Source organism: Helianthus annuus, chromosome 3, assembly GCF_002127325.2.
Source record: "Helianthus annuus cultivar XRQ/B chromosome 3, HanXRQr2.0-SUNRISE, whole genome shotgun sequence".
Taxonomy (NCBI): Eukaryota; Viridiplantae; Streptophyta; class Magnoliopsida; order Asterales; family Asteraceae; genus Helianthus; species Helianthus annuus.
The window spans coordinates 152810909-152817671 of NC_035435.2; positions in this window are offsets into that span (position 1 = coordinate 152810909).

Consider the following 6763-nt stretch of genomic DNA (forward strand, 5'->3'; position numbering starts at 1 on the left):
AAATTGGAGGTAATTTTAAGGTTGGGAGAGAGGGGTGTAGTTGTGGTTTCTATAAAGGGTAAAGGGTATATGTGTCATTTTAAAAGATGAGTTATTTTAGGTGATGATAAGTAGATGAGATGATAACATGGGCATGGATGGCCATTTGGCATGACACGTGACATGGTATTATTGGCTGATTAGAGATGAGGGTGGTAATGTGTGGAGTGAATGAGATAGAGATATTTGTTTTCTGGTAACACCATTCCTCCTTATGCTTTGGTCAATTTGTATTTCGTTTCTATGGTTTTCATAAGTTGCATTTTAACCCTTAACTAGTGGGTTATCACCTGTGTTTCACGACAGGTTCAAAACGTAAACAAAAATAAGAATTATGACAGGACATTCTACCTGATAATAAAAAAACCATGTCACGGTGACATAATTGAAAGTCACGTTACGATATCGCTATTCATTATAACCATAAAGATGAATACAAGCGGCAGGTTCGGAAGGAAAATAAAATAACCTACCTACGACGGTACATATGGAAACATTATGTTTGGGAAAAAACAAAAAAGAAACGACAAAAATTAAGTAAAACGAAAAATATTATGTTAAGGGTTTAACTAGTGATTATAATAAAGTATAAGAGTAAATAATAAAAATTAAAAAAAAAAACCTATTAAAGTTAAGAGGATAAAATTATTATTACCAAAGTTAGGCCAAAGTAACTATTAAAAAGTATAAGGCTTATTAAACTTATGAGGTTTTGTCAGTTTAACCTTTTCAGTCCATCGAGGAATCTTTTGACACATCAAACTTTAAGTTTGCATTTTGTAATAATTTTGACACTTAACACTAACTTTGTTACACTTTTTATTAAGTGTAAAAGTATTTGTCATTTTACACATCGGGTGTTGTTTATGTAATTTACAAAGTTTTTTCTTTTTGAGTAAATTGTCAAAATCGTCTCTGAGGTTTTGGCATATTTGTCATTTTCATCCAAAACAATTTTTTGTACCATATAGTCTTTCACTTTTGGGATTTTTTGTCATTTTCACATAGACTTAAGTAAGAAAACTAACGACCATCCACTCCAGGGACTATTCGAGTAACAACTGAGTAAACCACATGGAGTAAGAGGGTAATTTTCAAAAGTTTAGGACTATAGATGTTATTTTACAAAACCACAAGGACTATCCGTGCATTTTACTCTTTATATAATAAATAATAAAAAAGATATATCTTTAAAAAATACTCGTATATTGCACGTGTTTAATAAATATAATGTTATATGTTAATACATACAGTCGTCAAGATTTATCTTTTAAAAATGAACTTTAATGTACTATTTACTTATTATAACATTTTACTTTATTAAATATGTATTCTATTATTATTATTATTATTTAATATGATCATAATAAAAATAATCGTTTATATTCTTATCTATTTTTTTGTCTAATATTATTGTTATTTAATTTGATTATAATAAAAACAAATGTTTATCCTTATCTAAATATTTATTCTTATCTAATATTTTTGTTTAAAATTATTATTATTATTTAATATGAGATATAAATAAGAAAATAAAGTGTCAGAAATTGACACGTGTTCAAAAAAGATTTTCATTTATTAGTATAGGAAAATTTTTGTAGTACAGAATTTACGCTATAACAATACTTGCTTTGTTTTCAAAGTCTATTAAATTTAAACAATTATAGACACCAAAATTACATATGTTTTCAGTTAGTCTACATCAACTATGTTTCGACATTAATTTTGTTTCTAGATAGTGTACGTTTCGACTGGTCGCGCGACGGATAAAATGCTAGTTAAGCTTATTTAAAAGTTGTTAGTAGTTGGGTATGAAATAAATAAAATAAAACTACCCAAAAAATTGACTCCAAAAATGTTTAAAAATACAAATTACAGGTGTTACTGGCTGGGTGGCTTGCTGTTGTCCTGTTAAGAAACATGGAATTTGTTTAAAACAAATAGAAGGCCGATTTACTGGACCTATAATCACATGAGAATGTGAGTTTGGGCTTAGCCCATTTTTTTTTACTTCAAGTACGTAAGTGAACAGTTTATAACTTATTATGTGTCTATATATACACTAAATATGGAAAAAAAATCATAATATACTTGAAGTACCTAAATTAAAACAGTTTAACTTATTATGTGTCTGTATATACACTAAAAATTGAAAAAAAAAAATCATAATAAATTCTAATGGTCCTAGTTTTATACAGTTGCTTTTCGCTATAAACGATTAACCAGACTGTTTGCTACAATTTGAAATATTTGAAATAGAACGGCTGAATGTTAAGAAAAAACCGACCGTAAAACCGGTGACCGGTTGTGATATAACGCCCCAAAATCCGAATGTTAATATTTGTTGTGTTTCCTATGAGACACGTCATGAAATAAATAACTAGGCTATTTAAACTAGTTAAGAGTATGGTCAAGAGTATTAAATGATGAAGGTTGTGTCAATTATGTTTTAGTGGTATACACGAGGGACTAAAGTGGGGTAAATGAAAGTTGAATTATCAACTTAAAAGAAAATATCAACACACACTACACACACTTCATGTGTGTGTGTTCTGGATCGTTCCAGAGCTCCCCAAGGGAGCCAAACCCTAACTCAACAATATTCATCAAATTAAAGGGTGAATCGAAGCTCAAATTCACAACCGAACGTGAACTAGTGATCACCTTCCCGAGGGGATCATAAGGTATGTTTTAAATTTAAGATTGGTGATCATGTGTAAAGTGGGTTATGTTCTAATCCATGAATTTAAGTGAAATTGAGCATGAGTAGATACTAGAATCATCATATAGAACATAGGTTACGTATGGTTTGTGTTAACTGTTTAGGGGTGAAACCCATTAGTTATGGTGATGATGATGCCTTGAATCACCACCTATGCCCAATTCTTGTTGAAAGACTTATGTATTTTGTGGGTACGATGAATTGTTGTTAAATGAATGGAATGAAATGTGGTGTTGATATGTTTGATGTTTATGTGTGAATGATACATATTGATTAGGAGTAGGATTTGATGAGTTATGTATGAATTTAGAAGATTTATGCATGAATTAGTTGTACATTATGCTTAGATAGTAGTACGCACGCCAATTGTTTGATGAAATGACTAAGCGACGATATTATACGAAAAATGTATGCAAGTAGTGGATGAACATACATATAATGTGTAAATGACTAAATTGTTAGTAAACTTACACAAGGAACATGTGTAAGATTGAATCCATGTGGAGGTTTTGTTGATATCTTGTTTGGGTAGAAATGTGCACTAGTGTCTTTCATTGTTCACCCACATTGTATGGTACACATTATATGCTTAGTTGATGGTTTAGTTGGGATTTCGAAATGAAATTGGTGTTAATGTATAGCAAGGATGGTAAAATCATGTTGATTATTTCCTCCAAATACGGTCGTCCATTACGGGATCCCGAAAGCTTTAGTATATGTTGTATTGATAATATATATGTGTGTATGTATGTATGTAATTGATTGATCATGTGGTAGTAAGCATATTACATCATGAATATGGAGTGTATATAATGTCATTGTTATAGCCTAATATGATGACACGGATATAGGAGGTTAAGTCGAAAGTTCACTTGACAAACCGTTGACTTCTGAAAGTCACCTAAGCATAAGAAGCATAACTAGACTTGTTGTCATAATTGTAAGATTTTAGAAAGTCATATGGTATATGTTATGTCAATATGTGTTACATAGAATGACATGATGAATTATATGAGTTTAAAAGAATGTGATTTTGAAGGTCAAATGTGAGATATGCATTTGTTATGATCGTTGATATGTAATATCTCGTATGCTAACAAGAATGTAAATGCGGTGACATGTATGCATAAGCATTTGGTCAAAGTGACGCAAGCACGGAAGGCTCACAGGTCAAAGGGACACAAGGAAGCGAACGCGAATACGGACGCAAATAGGTAAGTGATTTCCGTAATTACTTCTTAGTTGGTTTAAGTAATGTAGTGTTTTAATTAATTAAACATGTTGTTTGAAGTCAATTATAGATTTTGTAGTATGAAATTGATGACGTTCGCTAAGGAGACCAAACGGGTCAAAATGAGGCCTTATGATTATTATATTGAAATGTTTCATGGGAAATGGCTACGGTAGTATAACCGGTAATTGGGTAGAATTTCATATAAGCATGCAATCCGGAAATCAGAGAGGCGGTGTAATAGTCAACGGACTCGGATGTGAGCTTGGTTTAATAGATAACCAATTACGTAAGTGGAAATTTTAGTAACAAAGTTCGGTTCGTAGATTTGAATGAAATATATGAGTGTACCGAATACCGGGGGTCGGGTGCGTAAACCCCAGGTACGGAACTCCGGATAATGTAAAAGTATTATGGTTATAATGTTCATATAAGTTTTGGGTTAAAAACAAATGAGTAGTTTGGTGAAATCATGAACGGGTCGAATAAATCGTAATTGAATAATAAGCCGATAGTGTGTAAGTTAAGGATTTCCTTAATCCGGATGTGAGATGTTGAGTCCATATGATAGAGGGTCAATTTACGATCATGTAGGAAGAAACGGGAGGTTAAACGGATAAACGGGTTGAAATTTATGCGAGTTTTAGTGCGTATGAACGACGAAACAACACAGCAGGAAAAAACCATTTTCTAGAGGCCGTCGCTGACGCCCTCTAGAAAGTCAGTTTTTGGCTGACGGGTTATTTGGCTGTCTACGGAAGTTTTGGGCTATGGGCAATTGCAAGGGCCGTCGCCGACGGCCTCCCCATGTTCAAAAACCTGAAATTTGTTATCTAAGTTGATTTGGGTATTGTAGGCTTCGGTTTGTTATCCGTGGACCACGACGGGCCTCCCAAACATGATTTTGATCGTTCCTTTGACGTTTATGGGCTATAAATCTAAGTCTAAGTACCATGTAATTAATATATGGATATATAAGAGGTATATAAGATCTTGAACGTGTACGTAAGAGTGTATGTACATATGTAGACGTGTATTTAAGTATATATGAAGGCACGTATGAGCGGATGCAAGTAAGTAGAGATGTAGTAATGTATGTAAGTATGTAGACGTGTATTTATGTATATGTGAATATACGTATGTGTATATGTACGTATGTAGAGACGTAGTGATGTATGTGCGAATGTAGATGTGTATATGGTATATATGAAGGTACGTATGAGTGTATACATGTATGTAGAGATATAGGAAGGTATGTACGTATGTAGATGTGTATGTATGCATGTAAGAATGTATGTATGCATGATTTAGATACGTCGAGTAATACGTTATTAATAGTGTGCCTTGAGAATGAAAAGTAATGCAGGTACATTATTGAAGCCTCACCAGGATATGGATACACAGATGAAATGCTTAAAGTTAGAAAGATAAGGAAATGGGAAGTGTACGAGATTGAATCTTGTTTATGTATTATGTACTAATGTTATGAATGTATGTGGTGAGTGCAGGTTGTACGAATCACGGGCGGTTATCACGAAGAATAGAGATCAAAGACCGAGTCACAAGATAGATTGTACGGGAATAATTGAGTATGTGCTTTAGCAAACAGGACTTGTACTTTATTTTTGTAAAAGATACATATTAAAACGAACTTTCAAGTAAGTCAAGATGTTTGTAATGAAAGAAACTTTATGGCACGAATTTCCGCTGCGACTTTTCGTCAAATACGTAGTAGGGTCTTACAAGTTGGTATCAGAGCCCTGTTTTGAGAGAAATCAAGTATGAGGAGGTGAATACTTGAACTCAAACCCGTGTGCTCTCGTGACCAGGAACCCGTACAATCCAAGACTCGATCAAGATCTAAAGGTAGAAGTGAATGTAATTATGTACTCGAATAGGCATATAAAGAAAACTAACAATATGTTGTGTGTAAGGTAACCATGATTATTTGGAGAGGATGATCTGCGAACGCGGTCTAGGACCGACACCAAGGCGTGTAATAAGACAAATTTAAACCTAGGTACATAAATTCATATGTGGATACATGTAATGGTAAAACCTATTAAAGGAAGGATAATGATGAAATAGTAATGAAGTTTTGAAATGTTACACGTGCCGAAATCTAATCCTTCGGACATAAGGTGATGATTACATGAAGGCACAAAACCAGTATGTGGATTGCGTACCTAGCCAGTACACGAGAAACTTATGACGTTCGTGAGACCGTGATAATTGTTGCAGGTATGTCTGAAGGGATTGGGTATTAGGTGGGCGTGTGGGTGAGAATAATAAGACTCTCAAGAAAATTTAAAGCACCATATTTAAATGGAACGTATGAATGGTATGTTTGAACCCGCGAAACGGATTCAAACATGGAAGTAATGGAATGAATGAATGATATGTTTGAACCCGCGAGACGGATTCAAACATAGAAGTAATGGAATGAATGAATGATATGTTTGAACCCGTGAGATGGACTCAAACATAGAAGTAATGGAATGTGTAAGGAATGCCAAAAATGTCCCTAAACGACCCGTAAGTGAAAACCAGGACCCTTGAAACCCTAATCCATGTCAAAAATCAAGAAATCAAGATCCTTGGTCCTCTCGCGGGCCGCGTAAAGGATGACCAGACCCTTACGCGGGCCGCGTCAACTAGAAATTTGACCGGATAAGCATCCGGGTCACGCGTTGACCATCTGGCACACCTACTCGTGACACCTCAGCCTTACACGTAGACTAGGCGGCCTCGCGGGCCGCATAACAGCCTGT